General features: G+C 33.0%; 1 protein-coding gene, 1 long non-coding RNA gene and 1 pseudogene across 3 annotated transcripts in view; all 3 read right to left on the bottom strand.

The window, feature by feature from the left end:
• The window catches only part of LOC145243682 (integrator complex subunit 13-like), a 1170185-nt gene that overhangs the window by 478984 nt on the left and 674345 nt on the right, over window positions 1–16856 (bottom strand). The window lies entirely within an intron of this gene.
• LOC145243684 (uncharacterized) overlaps window positions 1–16856 on the bottom strand; it is a 701194-nt gene that overhangs the window by 37170 nt on the left and 647168 nt on the right. For both annotated transcript variants that reach the window (XR_013862937.1, XR_013862936.1), the window contains one exon: window positions 4806–4845. This is a non-coding gene — a long non-coding RNA (uncharacterized LOC145243684). The remainder of the gene's footprint in view (window positions 1–4805; window positions 4846–16856) is intronic.
• On the bottom strand, window positions 5484–5567 carry LOC145244061 (U2 spliceosomal RNA; annotated as a pseudogene).

Here is a 16856-nt window from a genome sequence, read left to right as displayed (position 1 = left end):
TAATTCATTCAGATTACCTGCAGGTTTAATACTGAATAAATTGAAGAACATATACCAAATTTAACAATTTAGTATTTCCCGTATATAAGATGAAGCAAAGAGATTAATCATGCAGAGAGGCAAAAAGAATGACGACATCATCATCATCATTAATATTAATAATGAAGAAGAAGAAGAAGAAGAAGAAGAAGAAGAAGAAGAAGAAGAAGAAGAAGTCAGCAAACATACAGGTTTACATGACTTTATGAAGTTTGTTTCAGTTTTAAAATATTTTTGAGCCAGGATTACTATTGAATTTACTAGCCAGAGTTCAACTAAAACTAGAAAGTTGGTTTATTAGCAGGCTGGGATGTTCCATGTATTTAGTTAACCAAGTCCATGCTTTAGGTTCTGATTGGTTGCTAGTACATGATTATGTATAACATTTTATTTTTAATATTTAAATATTTTAAAAGTAAATATTAACAATTATTTTTATACCTGTAGATACTAGTGTTTCATGCTTATACAATCATTATTATTGGAAGTGATAATTACTGCTGGTTTGGAGATCCAAACCCAGTCACAAAACCCCCCACCCACTTGACTCTGTAGGCTAGCATTTCTATTCTAGGCTACCAGCAACACATGAATGATAGGAAATTAAGTACCTATAAATGATATGTCGGTGGCTGTTCACAGTAAACAGTCAGAGAGTATTCAACAACCGAAAGTTGGAATGTTGCATTTGCACTAAAGTTAACTGATTTTTTTGTTGCATCTAAACAGGGCTCAACTTTAACTTTTTAAAAGGCCTCTATAACTATAATATTTTTCAGATGTTAACAATTAGTTTCATACTTATAGTGTTTTATGCAGCGTAGGAAGTGATAATTACTGCTGGTTTAAACCTAATCAAACTTTGTAGGTTAGTATCTCTTCTCCAGACCATAAGCAATTAACACAAGCATTGTCAGAAAGTAAGCATCTATAGATTGCACAAGATGGCTAACAAATTGCAATTTCATTGTCAGAGGCCGATTACTTGTAAACGGAGAGATCAGCCAAATCCTTTTTTATGGTTGTTGTTTGAGTCCTCAGTTACCCCCTAATATGTTTGTTCCACCTGTCAGCTTAGAGGTATTACATCAGAAATTAATTTTCTCTGATGAGCTGCATGCCCAAACCATCAAAAACGTTGTTGCAGCACGACAGCAGCCGACAATTTAGATTGAGGTGTTGTTCTTAAGCAGTAGTTGTGATATGATCAGTCCATCATATGACCGGAAGTCAGAATGTTGCACTTAGTATGTATGTGTAATTCCAGGTCAGATGATCCACGGCTTGACATATCCTCAGGTTTTGTTGCAAAATTTGAACCTATAACTCCTAGACATTTGCATAAATCATCTGAGATGTCAACACTTTAATAATTTCATTTTTTTTTTTTTTTTTATATTTGCAGTTTAGAATATGATGTGATTCGAAAAATTCGTTCAAGTGAGGTTTTTTCCAAAGAAATCTAAAAATGGCATCACATTTGCTCAGAAATTAAGCCTTCTATGTTATTTTATCAAATTTTGAAATTTTTCACATGTGCCCAAATATGGGGAAATAATTATGTGACTGAGATATCATAACTACTAAACATTTTACCTGTCAATTATAGCCCATTGTCTGAGTGATCAATGCTAAATTAATGATTGAATAGGGTTACATTTCTGGTCAATTTTGCATTAAATATTAATCCCAATTGATTCCTAACTGTACATCAAACAGATACCATAATACTTAGTTCATTGCACCTTATCATAACACAGGTCTATATAAAATTTCGATCAGATTCGCCCAGTAGTTTCTGAGAAAAAGTAAAACAATAAATCCCTATCTGTGTATCAAATGGATACCACAATACTTAGTTCGCTGCACCTAATCATAATAAAGGTCCATACAAAATTTCAGCCAGATCAGCCCAGTAGTTTTCAAGAAAAAGTGGACTGGACAGATAAAAGGAAAGTATAATATAGATTGCTTAATTCAATTTAGAATTCTTAGGGTGGTTTAGTAAATATAAATGACGGATCACTTTAGTAATGTGGTTTAGCAAGATTGACTCTCGTGATTTGATTGTGAATTTGAGATGACTAGGTTAGATTTTTAGATCTTGTTTAGAAATTGGAGAACAGATATATTTAAGGTTTTAAATAGATAGGGGCTTTTACTAACAATACGCCCTAACCATACAAACACTTTGAATCACAGATTTTAAGGGAGATCTATTACTATTTTGTTGTTGGAAATGAATATATTTTGGATCAGTACATAATCTACATTATATAGTTGAAGATTTTTAAGCAAGTAAAGTGATAAAAATGCTAACATCTGATGTAATGAATATGCATACATCAGAGTCCTTCCAAGAATATGACTGACTGGTTAAGCCATAAATATGAACAGGATAACAGTCTGGAGAAACGCTGAACGCCTTATGCTTAAGCATATTACCATTATGATGACGAACACCCATTCAGTAAGACAATTAAGATTATTACTCAATATATATTCCTTTTAACAGGATATATTACGATTGCTAACAAGTAATTTTTGCAGCTTTTTTTATTTTTTTTTTGGAAGAACAGGGATACTTTCAAAGTTTGTTACCATTTCTCTGTGAAGAATTTCATCATGAAATTTGGAAATCAATTAGAAGAGATGAAGCCCTTAATCAAAATAAGGATGTGAAATAAACTGATCCATTCCTTTTCTTGCTATGTTTAAGAGAACCCTCCAACATGGCATGTATTGAAAATTTTAACAAGATTATTATTATATAACCAAAATAAAAAGACTGAAAATGGTCTTAAATTTTTAGTTAGTTCTGCCATCAGAATACAATTAGTAATATATATATATATATATATATATATATATATATATATATAATTACATTTAAACTAAAACAAACTTTGTTTACATGTTTTTTTTTTTTTTTTGCTTGTCAAATAAAATAGACCTTGCAACAGAGCCAGAAGCAACTTTTAGCAAAGTTGATCTTTAAATAAATGAATTGTCTTTGTCTTCCTTTTTCCATATGCTGATTTTTCCAAGCAAGTTACTGAGAATATGTGGTCAGTCATGAATGAGCGAGGGAATGACCAAAATTCATCAATGACCTACAATGATGTTGCATTAAATCTGAATGGGTTAGCTTTCTCTTTCCCCCGCACAGCATCTCTGACTACGCCTTACTCTAAAAATGAACAGTGCAGGCCAACTTCTAAATACAAAATTTTGCTGGAGTCCTCCTTGATGATTTATGCCATTTGGGTAGTGGGGATAGAAAGAGAATGTCTCGGATCAATTCTCCTGCTTGACAATGAGCAACATGATCAAATCACTAACAATGTCATTGCAACAGCACAAAGGAAAATAGTTGCAGAGATTTTGTCACTGGTGTAGGCCAGTTATCAACATTAACGGATTAAATAAAGGAGTCAGAAATTTACATGGTCAAAGAGCACCTGAAGAAGACTGGAGAGTTAAATGGTCAAAATGTTGAGAACATGACAAAAGCAAGATGTGGACAATAGTCCGAAATATAATGTAAATCTTCAATCTATTATAATAACAAGTAAAAAGATTTGACTGGTCAGAACTTATTTTTGCTAAAATATATGATGAATGAATATACACTACACCATTCCCTCAAAAAGGTAATGCTTGGGAGGATGATTTCATGATGACAGAATAGATACTACACTATCCTCTCTCAAAACAGGAGGTAATGATATTACTAAACTACTACCACACACACACAGAAAACAAAAAATCAATGTTGGATTAATAATCCTGGAATACTGTTCTATTTGTCTTTTTTATTTATTTTGTGTTTTTTCTTTTATTTTGTCTTTTTTACTCAGCAAAGTTCACTAAAATAAGTATTTCTTTAAAGTTTCTTAATTTTTAATTCAAGAAATTTGCAAGAAAACATGTTACTTTATTTTTCTAATGTGACAAATTCTGATGCACAGATTTTTTTTCAAATTAGACATCATGAAGAATAGAACACTAGTGAAGACTATGAACACCAAATGGAAAGTGTTTAAAAAGAAACACCTGGATCAGACAACAAACAAAAGTAAATGATATCATCACCATACAAATGCAGATGGGCAGGTAGCCTTTAGAGATATAAAAGTAACACAATAGACTCTGGGGCAATGGAAAAGACCTAGAGGAAGGCCAAAAAACTGATGGAGAGATGACCTTGACACAACTAGTCAGAGACAAAACAAGATGAACAGAAACCAAAGAGGGATTCCTTCTCTAGGAGAGATCAAAAACCCTGATGATGATTAAGTGATGAAAGAGATGGGATGGTCGATGGATTATAGTTATTAAGGTTTGCGTACACTCAAGGAATTCATCTGAAAATGATGCAAGCATTTAAAGTGAAAATTAATGATAATGAGTAAAACACGACATAAAAAAATGAAGAGGTGAAAAGAAAAAGAAAAAGAAAAAAGAGAAAAAGAAGAGAAAAGAAAACTCGAGAAAAAATAAATAAACACAGATTAAAATGAAAAATGATAATGAGGGAAAAGAGGGGGTAAAAGAAAAAGAAGTAATAGTGAGATAGTGAAAGAGAGGAATAGTTAAAGAAATAGAGAGAGAAAGAGTGAAAGAAAACGAGAGAGGTGGGAAAAGAAAATTAGAGAGGTGGGGAAAGAAAATTAGAGAGAGGAAGAAGAGGAAAAAAGAGGTGCAGATAGAGGATCAGTATTTTTTTTTGTCATTTCTAAAAATGAATGTCCTCAGCCACTTACCTGAGTTGAATAATGTCTTTTATTAGCAGCAAAAATATTTCTGAAAATAAAAATTAAAATTCATTAGAACATAAAAATATATACTTTCAACAAACGTTAGAAATCTCAACAAATTGAAAGATAGAAGTAAGAAGTAAAATACAATGAAAAACTTTTAATGCCTCCAAATATCTGAATAATGGCACACATAGAAAGAGCTTGATAATCTGAGAAAAATATTTTTTTAATTTTTTAAATCTTACTAAAAATAAGAAAGTTATAACTATTTTTGTATCTCACACGTTTGCATATTTTTCCCATAAAACCGTATGAGTTTCATCACATTTCAATGCAAATGTTATATCTTTGTTGAAACACAAGATTAGGAAATGAAGAAATCCGGACATGGCACTTAAAATTTCTAGAAATTAATAGAGAGTAAATGCACACAAATATGATGTAAGACCTTTAAATTGCAATGTACCACGAAAAGAAGAAATACAAGTTACAGGTCAAAGATGAATTGTAATGCATTTTATGTACCAAAACTGAAATCTAAAAATATCTGTTTAAAAATGAATAAGTTAGAAAATTTTTTGTGGAGTCGGCCCTTGAGGTCCTGACTCCCCAAAGGAGGGGGTCTGGTCCTTGCTACCGAAGGTTAGTAATGAACACCTTAACCTAGCCCGAGAGCCCCGTGGTGGATCCCTTCTAAGAGCAAAAGTTTCGCAGCTGAAGAACAGATACTACACTTTGATCTTAGCCAAAAGGCCGAGAAGCGATTGTAAATTAATAACTTCCACTAAATCACCCCTCATTCTGCCTCTCTAAAATATGTGATTATCCCTTTTATTACATATGAACACTCTGAACAACTTGCCAGAAAGGAAAGAAATAAAAAATAAACTAAGTTTTATGTAAAAATTTAATATAAAATAAGCCCTGATTTCAGGATCGTTCTAGCATTTTTGGGCCGAGAATGTTCTTTTTTTTTGTGGATGTTGTATCAGCATGTTCCGGCAGCTTTCATAAACGGCAAAACACTCAGCCAATGCAAGTGACTGTTACTAAATTGGAAGAAAATATTAGTTTTAATTGTGCAAAATTTTAAATCATTAAAAATAAATCATTTTAGTAAAATCATCACAATGAATTTAGCAGGTTTGCAGATTATTCTACAGTTCTCAGGAAAAAGTTTTTTGCCAGGAATGGAAATTAATCGGAATCACTATGAGATGCTGAACATATGCAAGAAAATACAATTTAAACAAAAAAAAAAAAAAAGAAGCATCGTGAGTGATGAAAATCTTCAAAACAAAAAAAAAAGTAGTTTACCTCTTAACAGAAAAAAAGTAGACCTAAAAAAAAAAAAAAAAAAAAATTTTTTGTATTTCTATTTTCGTCATTAAAATTACCAGATGATAAACGTTTTCTATAATAATGTTTTCTCTTTTTTTATCATTATAAAATTTGATAAATGCTCGATTTACATAAGTAGCCGGAATATGCCAGCACAACATCCACAAAGAAACGATTATTCTCTGCATAATTACCTTGTTTTTTTCTATTCAAGAACAGACTTGCAAATGAGAATTTTTAGCTCAATCAAATCAAAACACAAATCTCACCCAACAAAATCCATTAGCTAAGAGTCTCTCTCTCTCATGTTATCTGCTCTTTGCTGAATCTCTACACGAGTTATATGGGTAAAATTCCCTTAAAACTTAAAACACGTTCATTCAATTTTAATGAAATTCAAACCCTATGTATTAAATACTATTTCAGAGTTTTTAAAAGATCCAGCTTCTTCCAAATAATTTCAATGATGAAATGTGGAGGCAGGAGTAGCAAAAGAAAAATAATATCGTCCTTTTGGGTCATCCGCTTAAATAATCAAATTCTGCCCAGTTTTTACTATTGTCTTCAATCTTCAAGGTATTTCTCATCCATTAATTGTTATCCTTGAGTGGCCTTTGAGCCTTGATAGTAAGTAAAGAAAGCAGATATCATTTCAATTTCTTATGTTGCCAGACTCCATTCCACATTTCATAGGACTATATAGATGAGTTGGTGAGCTTGCAGGATGCTGGTTGGAGATAATCATTTCATAGTAGCATCTGTGTCCGCATTCATTTTTGTTTTAGTTAAAAATAAAAGGGTAACTAAAGTTCCCATCAAAAAAGACAATATATACGTAATTATTCATTTACACCCACAGACACTAGTGTTTCATATTTACGCAATCATCAGTGTAGGGGAGGCAATTTTGCCATTCTGAGATCTGAACCCAACCAGGAAGCCACCTTTTGCTCCATTTGCTGAGCTTCTACTTCAGCGTCACCAAACAATTGCCAATGAAATGAAGAGAATTAATTAAGAACTATTCAACACAAAATTCAAACGAATATATTTTGACAATCTAGAGTGTTCGCATCAGTGAAAGTTATGAACACTGCATAGACGCTAGTTGACTGCCTTAGATATAATTCTGCAGACAGTGCCTATCCTTAAGCTGTCTTGATAATTATAATTAATCATTTTTTCTTTTTATCTTTATTTTTAAATTTTATATATATATATATATATATATATATATAATGAAGTTCTTGAAAAGAAATTCTGTGCATAAATTCTGTTTAGCGTTAGGCACATGGAAGCAGAATGGAAATTTCTTTGCAATGGGGTGAAGGGGATAATGAGTTTTGTTGTGTAAATGTTGTGGCACCCACCTTACAGTTAACAATGAACTCTTCCTATTACTATAAAGGCCAGGAAAATATGCCCCTCAGCGTTATGTACACTTGCCAGTCAGATTAACATTTAACCATTCTATTTTGATTTTCTTTTCAATATATTTCTTTTCCACTAAATATAGAGTTGTGTCTTTCATCTGAACCCTGTAGGAGAAAAGAAATTTAAGAGAAATTAAATTCCTCTGCCACAAACAAAATAATAATAATAAAAAGAAATAAAACACAATGGCACCTCCTTCTCGTTTAAAATACGCCGCATTTATTTTTCAACAAAATAACAAGATGAACAAGCAAAGTCCGATGGGTAAGAATTCTTGTGAAATCATTGAGGTTAGAATATTGAAATACGGTGAAAATCCTTTGTGGAATTACTAAGGTCATGCTAGATGAAAGTCCTTCGTTAAAATAATAAGATTGAAAGGTGAAAGTCTTTTGTGAAAATAATGCCCTTATTTCAAGGTTTTTGTTTTAATTGGCAAAGTTCGCCTTATTCAAAAGTCCCATGAGGAAAATAGTCCGTTGTTAGTAATTCTTATAGAAAATGTACAGAATGGGTGCGTGTGTGCATAAGTGTGGTTTTTTTGGACGCCCGCATGACGTGTGTAATTATGGTTCCGACAGATTTGAAAACGACGAGCAGATGAAAACAAGAGACATGTTCTCGTGTCAAGTTGGAGCGAAAAGAGAGGGAGAAAGAATGTTTGTTGCGTTTAAATACTTTTTGAATCGGATTTCAGCACAAGATTGCTGCTGCTGATATTTGGTTTGGGAAAGTGTTAAAAAACAATCTTCTAAAATTTCTCATTGGTCGATATTGTCACGTGGTATTGTTTTCGCCTATGTCCACCAGAAATATGTCTATTTTGCTTTTGTTGTTGTGAGAAAAGCATGTGGGCATATTTGAAATTATGTCGTTGCTAGAAGAACTAAATGTTATGCAAATGCACGGGGAATTGAAATTGTTTATTTGCACGTGAGCGTGTGTGTGTGTGTGTGTGTGTGTGTGTTTGAGTGACAGCACAATCCTTACAGGTCCACAACAGAAAGTCTTACAAGGAGGAATAAGGAATTGAAACTAAAGATAGAATAGAACTTAGAAACGTTTCGTCAGTAAGAAAGAGGCTGTAGAAAACAAGAAATCACCACCACCCCACTAGATTCTGAAGTAGATTTTATACTCTAACAAGGCAAGAAAGAGGGATTCAAGTGGCACTTTCTCTAGTGAAAATTAGTTCAGGAGCTTATCGAAACAAGGAATTTCTTCAAGGAGAAAGACATTCATCTTACCACACGCATAAACATGCGTCGTAGAAATGTGTTGAATGCAACGGTTTTCATTTTGATTAATGAACTTGAGTTGATGCTGATTTCTAGGCATTTGAACATTAAGGTCAAACGGCGACATTATTTTCTTAAGATTTTAATATTAATGGCCAACAATAAAGCAAGTCGTTTATAGAACAAAATATTTATTGTTAATTGTTTCTTGCAGGTGGAAATTTCTTTTTTCAAATTCATTTTATGATTAATTGGCTTGTGAAACTGAAGAAATTAATGCTTTATGAAATCAACGAGAATTTCAGATTTTAAAACAAGAGTTGCCGTGAATATTTGTAGGAGATTTTGTATTTTTATTGAGTAGTCAAAGTAGCAATAATAAAATACTAAACACTCAACATTACAAGGTGAGGATCAAGGGTAAGTGGAGCCATCCAGGGAAAGAAGTCAGTCTTCCACTACATTTTTGAGATGTGGATTGATTATTTGGATTATTCAGATTACTGTTCACATGAACCTGTGGCGCAATGGCTAAAGGTATTAAATCATCAGTTCTATAGGTTTGTCAGAAACTTTGTGAAAAATATTGAATAATTCGACCCCCTGTCTTTCCAAGCTTATAACTACTCGAAAAATGTAATTCAAATCCTAATTTTTTTTTTCAATTAAAGGAGCAAGGACCAAGGTTTCATTTAAAAAAAAAAAAAAAAAAAAAAAATACAAACATGTTTTTTTTTAAAAAAAAGGTTTTAAACTTCGGACTTTACAGGTAAATTTCCAAAAAACTGTTGTTGTTTTTGTTGTTTTGAATTAGAATATATTATTTATTGATCTTTTATCTTCAATTTGTGATATATAAAACTTTGGCTCATAAATTATTTACTTTTTAATAGATATTTCAAAATGGGAGGGAATTAATTCGACCCCCTGTCTTTCCAAGCTTATAACTACTCGAAAAACGTAATTCAATCCCTAATCTTTTTTTTTTTAATTAAAGGGGCAAGGACCAAGGTTTCATTTAAAAAAAAAAAAATACAAACAACGTGGTTTTAAAAAAAAAAAAAAAAGGTTTTAAACTTCGAACTTTACAGGTAAATTTCCAAAAAACTTTTTTTTTTTCGTTTTGAATTAGAATATATTATTTATTGATCTTTTATCTTCAATTTGTGATATATAAAACTTTGGCACATTAATTATTTACTTTTTAATAGACATTTCAAAATAAGGAGGCGTGAATTTAAAAAAAAACGTTTGTTCAAGATATTATATTCGGTTTATTAGAAAGAGCATAAAATTTCACATTGACCCTGAAAATATCATAAAAATAGAATAAATAGAAAAATTTTGATAGATTTTTAAAGTTTAAAAATTCAAAAATACTGAACTCGTAAAATTCAACTAATTTCATTACTGTTTTTTAAAAAATAAAAAATAATATTTCTATTACTTTTTATACAACTTTAATAGTTTATTTTGGAAATATAATCCATAAAGAAAATAAACAACCCACTTTTAAAAGAGAAATTATGAGTTTTTTATATTTTATTTGCAATTTCGTGTTAGGGGTGTCAAAAATTCCTACAAAAATTCTGATACACCTATCAGTTCTATGCAACAATGATCACTACAAGCGATACTAATTAAAAATTTAAAAAATTATTTAAGATTTCTACCCAGTCATGGTTAATGGAACAAAAACAATCTATCTCCATGAGTTAAATAAAGGATTCAGTTTGAAATTCAAAACGACCTTATTTGCTTTTATTCCTGGTTTACTTGCTCCGATGGTGTTCTTATTGGTCAGGTTCAGGAGGCTTGTTTTCCTGGCCGACATCACATCTCAAACAATGGCAATTCATGAACAGCAGTTCTGAGCAAGGTTGCACAAGATGGCTAACAAATTGCAATTTCATTTTCAAAGGCCGATTACTTGTAAACTGAGAGATCCTGAGCAAAATCCTTTTTGATGGTTGTTGTTCGAGTCCTCAGTTACCCCCTAATATGTTTGTTCCACCTGTCAGCTTAGAGGTATTACATCAGAAATTAATTTTCTCTGATGAGCTGCATGCCCAAACCATCAAAAACATCATTGCAGCACGACAGCAGCCGGCAATTTAGATTGAGGTGTTGTTCTTAAACAGTAGTTGTGATATGATCAGTCCATCAATAATTCAAAATGCAGCAAACGTAATTATTATTGAAGATTTCCAAATTCCACTGTAAACAAACATGGATCGACTTTTTATTTATTTATTTTGCAGACTGTTTTCCTCATCTCCAACTATTCCTCTGGCCTTCATTGGATGGCTGACTGCAGCAGAATAGGAATGCTGAGTTTCTTAACTGTATCTTCAGTAATTACTGCCTTCCATAGTTGTTGTCGTCTTACCATGTTTTGGCCAACTAATCCTCTGGCCGGCTTTGGGTAGGATTGAAACTGCTATCTTCAGACAATGCTCACCTGGAACTGAAGAGATTCAATGCCTCTATCCACTACACCACAGGCCCCAAAGGGCAATAAAGGTTGGATTTTTTTGGTCTTATAAATCCAAATTTTTCATTCTTATCTGGTCTTCCGTATAGAATGGTGTATATTATTTCAATAAAAATACAAATTACTCATCTCAAAAGATTCCAATAATAAAAAATGATATGTATCAACTTATCTATTAGACATGTCTGATAGAATAATTATATGTTGCAATTTAACTTACATAATAATTTTCATTTTAGATACACTATACACTTTTCCGATTATCACTTTTATCAATAAAAGTTAAATTGCAAAGGGCGTTTCAAACTCGTTTATAACAGAAAAGGTTTGAGAACACCAACTTCACAAAATAATATCCTTAAGTTCCAGATGTCAGCTGATCTACACGATTCATCAGAAATGTTTTGAAATCTTATGATGGTTATAGTGTTGGTGTGATGAGCTGGAATTGGAAAAATCACAACTTTTGCACAATCGGAATCAGTATGAGAAAACATTATGCATTTTTCTGATGCTAAAAACGATTTTTTTTTTTTTTAGTTGCATATTTTTTGGTCGATTTTGTTTAAAAATTAATTTTCTATTGCTGATACTAATGAAAAAAAAATGATAAATATTTATTGATTTTAAACTACCAATAAAATTAAAATCTATATATCACCTCTCAAGTGTATTATTATGTTTGCGAAAATATATGTATTGCATGGGTTTTTAAAAAAGACCAAAAACAAAACCTACAACAAAATATTTAGTTTATTTTTAAAACATTGCAATCAGGAATTTAAAAGAGACTCAGCCATTGTAATGGAATCAGGAAACATATTCGAATCACTCCATAACTAGTTATAATGAATTCAGATAGCTGATAGTCATGGTGTTTGGTTTTCATTTTTTATTTATTTATTTATTTTTGTATAGGAAAATTGTGTTTTGGCTTTTGATTTTGCAGAACATGATTGAGTTTTGAAAAGCCAAAAGATAAAAATAACATTAATGTTTGGTGCATTTTTGATCAGAAAGCCTGTACCTTCAAACAGCTGGATCACAAGTATTACCACTCTGGGCCAAAGTGGACTTCAGAGCAATGGTAACTAAGGCGCAACTTAACATTCCCCGCAGCCCCCAAATGAAGCCTCACTATTGGATGTCTTAAGATTATACCCAAGAACAACTCTTTATTTCATCGATCCAAAGACTTGGGGAATAGGGCATAGAGAACACGAATCAACTTATATATTTTATCACACGATATAATTACATGCTACAATTTATCTTACCATACGCTTTTCCATTTGCATTTCAGATACACTATATGCTTTTTCGATTATTGCTTTCATCAATAAACATTTATGAACATGCACTTCGGATGTTCCCTGTATCGGCCATGCATGATCGTTCCGCTTATTGTGCTGGTCCACGGTTGTTGTACGATTTCACCAACAACAAAAGACTTCTTCATCCAAATAGAAACCACAAGTTCAGTTCAAAAAAAATTAGGAGTTTATTTTTCTGTGGAGACTAAAATAGTACTCGTTTTCCTGGATCGAATAAGAGACTTGCAAAATAGAAATCTTTGCCTGACCAAACTAGAAATATATGTCTGATTAACACAATCTAAGAGTCCTTTAGGGTTTTTAATGCTTTTAGGGCACAACCTAATAAAATAAATAATTTCATACAAGCTTCTGAAATGACGAACACAACAACTTCATAAAATGTAACACAGAAAAGGTTTATTAAGGAGAATGTGATATGCTCCTGGTCAAAAGCTGGACATTGCTGGACTCCGGCCACCTGGTGCTATCACGGTAGTTATTCCCAGTGGAATCGTTGATACCGTTAGAAATCACCGAGGTGGAGAGAGAGAAGAAAAAGGAGGTCGGTTCTGTTTGGTGTCTCTCTCAATAAGGACGAGTTCTTATTCCTCAAACCGGATGCTGGCCGAATTTCTTAGGGGATAGGAAGGATCAATGCGCCGTACCCCTGATTGGTCAGTATGTGGTCAAATAGCAGAGGGGAGAGGCATTGATTCGAGGAAGAAAAAAGTTCCACTTGTTTGTGCTACAGTCCCAAAGGCTCGTCTTGCCCAATGAAGAGGAACCAACTGATTGTGAGCCCTCAGAAAAAAACAACTCCTTCCTCCCTTCTACATCCAACTCCTTGCTTCACACAGGGCACAGGTTCTGACTACCCCCCCCTTTCGATCTCCTGGAATCTTTGACTGGATTTTAGTATATGTCAGTATTATTTGACAACCCAGAACATGATTACTTGAGATATCTACTGGTGATAACAGCTAGACAGTGTTCATTCAAAGATAATTTATCTGGAGCATAACTTTTTTTAAATAGGTCGGCCTCCGCATGAGGTACTTATTTTATTTCAAACAAAGAAAATATCTCTTGGGTGGTTGGACTCCAACCAGATATTTTCAATTCTCTTTGCGCCCGCTTTTACTTTTGGCAAAACATCTGTACCTGCAACATCTTCAACTCATATGCACCACTATAACATGCAACCCAGTACATGTTTACACAACAAATTGCAAAGTATGTTCCAAACTCATTTACTCGTGTATTGACTTATAATTAAGTTTTCTCATCCTTTTCTTTATAAACAAATTTCATTTGTTTTCATTTTATTTAACTTATATTCCCTTCAAACAAGGCATCTTGTCACTGAAACATAAGTGGCTACTGTGGATTAAGAGCCAGATTTATAGGATGGGTATCCTAAATGGAGAGTTGTGCAGTCAGATGTTTGTTTACATTACGTTTAAATTTCTGCATGTTGGTACAGTGAGGGAAACAAGGAGCAGGGAAAATTGCAAAGGAAAGCAATTCAAAGAAAGAAGCTGTTAGATTAGAAAGCTTTTTAGCATCTGGTAATATCTACAGTAAAGGAGTGAGGATCTGCTGATTGTTGAGCTGGTTAGGAGTATCTATGTCAAGGAGACACAAAGACAGTAATTTTGTTGTAGCACATTTGATTTACATAAAACAAACATAGGAATGCAACATTGTGATGATGGGACAAAGACTGTAACTTGTTAGTGCGACAATTATTAAACATTCTTTTTGGAACCTGTGTAGTGGTTGATGCACCAGCCCAGATGGGACAAAAATACTCCATGCATGAGTTAATGGTGAGTTTGTAGAGACACAAGATATTAGCAAATGTGAAAATTTTCTAGCTCAGTAGAAGGACCTCGCTTTCTTTGCAGCAGACTTGGCAGTATCTTCTTTGTATTCGTTTTAATCCATGTTACTTGTAAAAATACTGCTTGATTATTGACCTATTATTCTTTTATTATTAACAAGTTTATTTTTAAGAAGGTATAATTATAGAAAATTGAAATATTTACAAAACATTTTAACATATTACATATGAAATATATCTAAGCAAATATATAAGTCACAAAAATTGTAAAGAATATAATATCAATCATTCCTAGGGATAAAAACTGTTTGCATTTTGTCATCTAAGATTTCTAAGGTTAACAGTTTGATCATTTTTGTTTTTATCATCGGTGATGTACTGGCAATGTCTATTATGTGTTTCTAGTTTTGTGTGCAATTTCTCCGTTACAGACAACCTAGATATGAGGAAAGTGAACCACGTTATTGAGTTTAATACAAATGTTATAACTACAAGTAGCAAACAGACGGGTAATTGCAAAAATCTGAAGTGATCAACTGTTATGGCACAGAAAAAAAACGTGGACAGAAGACGAGAAGCAGAATTCATGAAGTGCTTTAGTAAAGTTTGGTATTTAAATAAATACTGGGCAATGCCGACTTGATAACGCTAATAAGATTAAGTTTATTGAAAATAGATGAAAACAACAAAAATCGCTGCATCTCAGGAAAACTGTAAAAGAAAATTTGAGAATTTCTTTCCCAAGAAAGATTTAAATATTTTGAAGGCTGGAATTATAAGGATTCTTCAAAGACGGCTGTAAACAAAACGGTTAATGTCTGCTAATTATTTACATGAAAAAAAAATGTAGTTTTTTTTCACTTAACGTTATATGTTAAGTTCTATCTTGAAGATATATTTCTGAAAGACAAAAAAAAAAAGATAAATAAAATATCCAACTAATAAAAATGAAATTATCTTAAAGCAAAACTTCATGGAATTAGGAATTCAGAAACATTTTCTTGAACTAAACTTTTATAACAATGAGCCATTTCTATGCAAGTAAAAACATTCAGAAATTGAATTAGAAATGTTCAAGGGCTCTATTTTTCATTTCTAGTTTTTAAACTAAACACCAAATGTTATTCAAATTTAGTCTAATTAGCAGGGCGTCCAGCGTTGCCTGGTCATAAAATACCATTAAATATAATATTTTAATTTATGCCAATTTTATATTTATTATTATTATAGAGCCAATAATTTATTATTATAGACCCAATACATGGTAGCGATTTCAAAAGAAAAGAAATATGACATGGGTAGTATCGGCTAGAATTGAGACAGAAACCAAAACATACAACTCCAGCCTTGCTTGCTATCATTTCAGCTATCGTCAGTTGGATATGAAACAGCTAAAAATTAATCAACGTTAACATATGAATGTATATATATTTGCGCATGCATAAAAGGGAATTCAAAGTCAACTTATACATGTTCAGTTCCAAATTTATTTTGATTTTAACCCCGTAGCAGCTATTTTTATTGGCTAAAGATCCTCAAAAAAAAATCTGACCTGCTTCATACCGCATCACGTCTTCACATCTCAAAAGAGATGCAGTTTTAAAATATAAAGATGAATACACATAGTGAGTTTTATATGTAAGATTTCAAGAATTATTAGTAAGTTCAAGGCACTTACCAATGTGATACCTACCCCATTATAAATCTTTTATGATGGGATGTGTCTCCTAGCGGCTTCGGCTGCAGGGAGACAGGGTAGTAGTACTCGTCAAGGATTCGTCACTTGACACTCAGCCCAACAGGTGAGGGGCCGGGAACTACCTAGGAGGTCCACCCTCTCAGGCCTTGCCACTGGGCTTTCTGGTAGGGCAAGTTAATTGCTTATCGCCTGGGGCGCCCCTACCAGGAAATGCCGACAGGGTGCCCAGGTAATTTTTGATGAGGCAAGAGTGCCCTTCCTTTAGGGGAGCTTGCCTATTTCCACCTTCCGGCCTTGTGCCACATTTTGGTGTGGTGGACACCAAATAAATACCTACCCCATTCTACTCCTTTAGGGGAGCCTGCGGGTATCCCACTTTCCAGGCCTTGTGCCAAATAATGCTGATGTGGGCAGCATTTAAATAAATACCCCATTCTACTCGGCCTTTTGGCTGAGATCAAAGTGTAGTATCTATCCGGCAGATACTGCAAGCTATGACTAGCTATGACTAGCAAAGACCAGATGTGGGGGCAACCCCACATGCCTGACCATTAACCAGCTCCCATTTCCCACCTCTCGGGAGCTGGTCCCCTTTTTCCCTTTCCCCTCCCTTCACTCCTCACATTAAAAATCGGCCTTGTGCCTAATTTGCTTGGTGGGGGAGCAAATAAATACCATCTGTTCCGGCA

Source organism: Euprymna scolopes, chromosome 22 (assembly GCF_053919585.1).
Source record: "Euprymna scolopes isolate OS-2025 chromosome 22, ASM5391958v1, whole genome shotgun sequence".
Taxonomy (NCBI): Eukaryota; Metazoa; Mollusca; class Cephalopoda; order Sepiida; family Sepiolidae; genus Euprymna; species Euprymna scolopes.
This window is presented reverse-complemented; position numbering and strand designations above follow the sequence as displayed.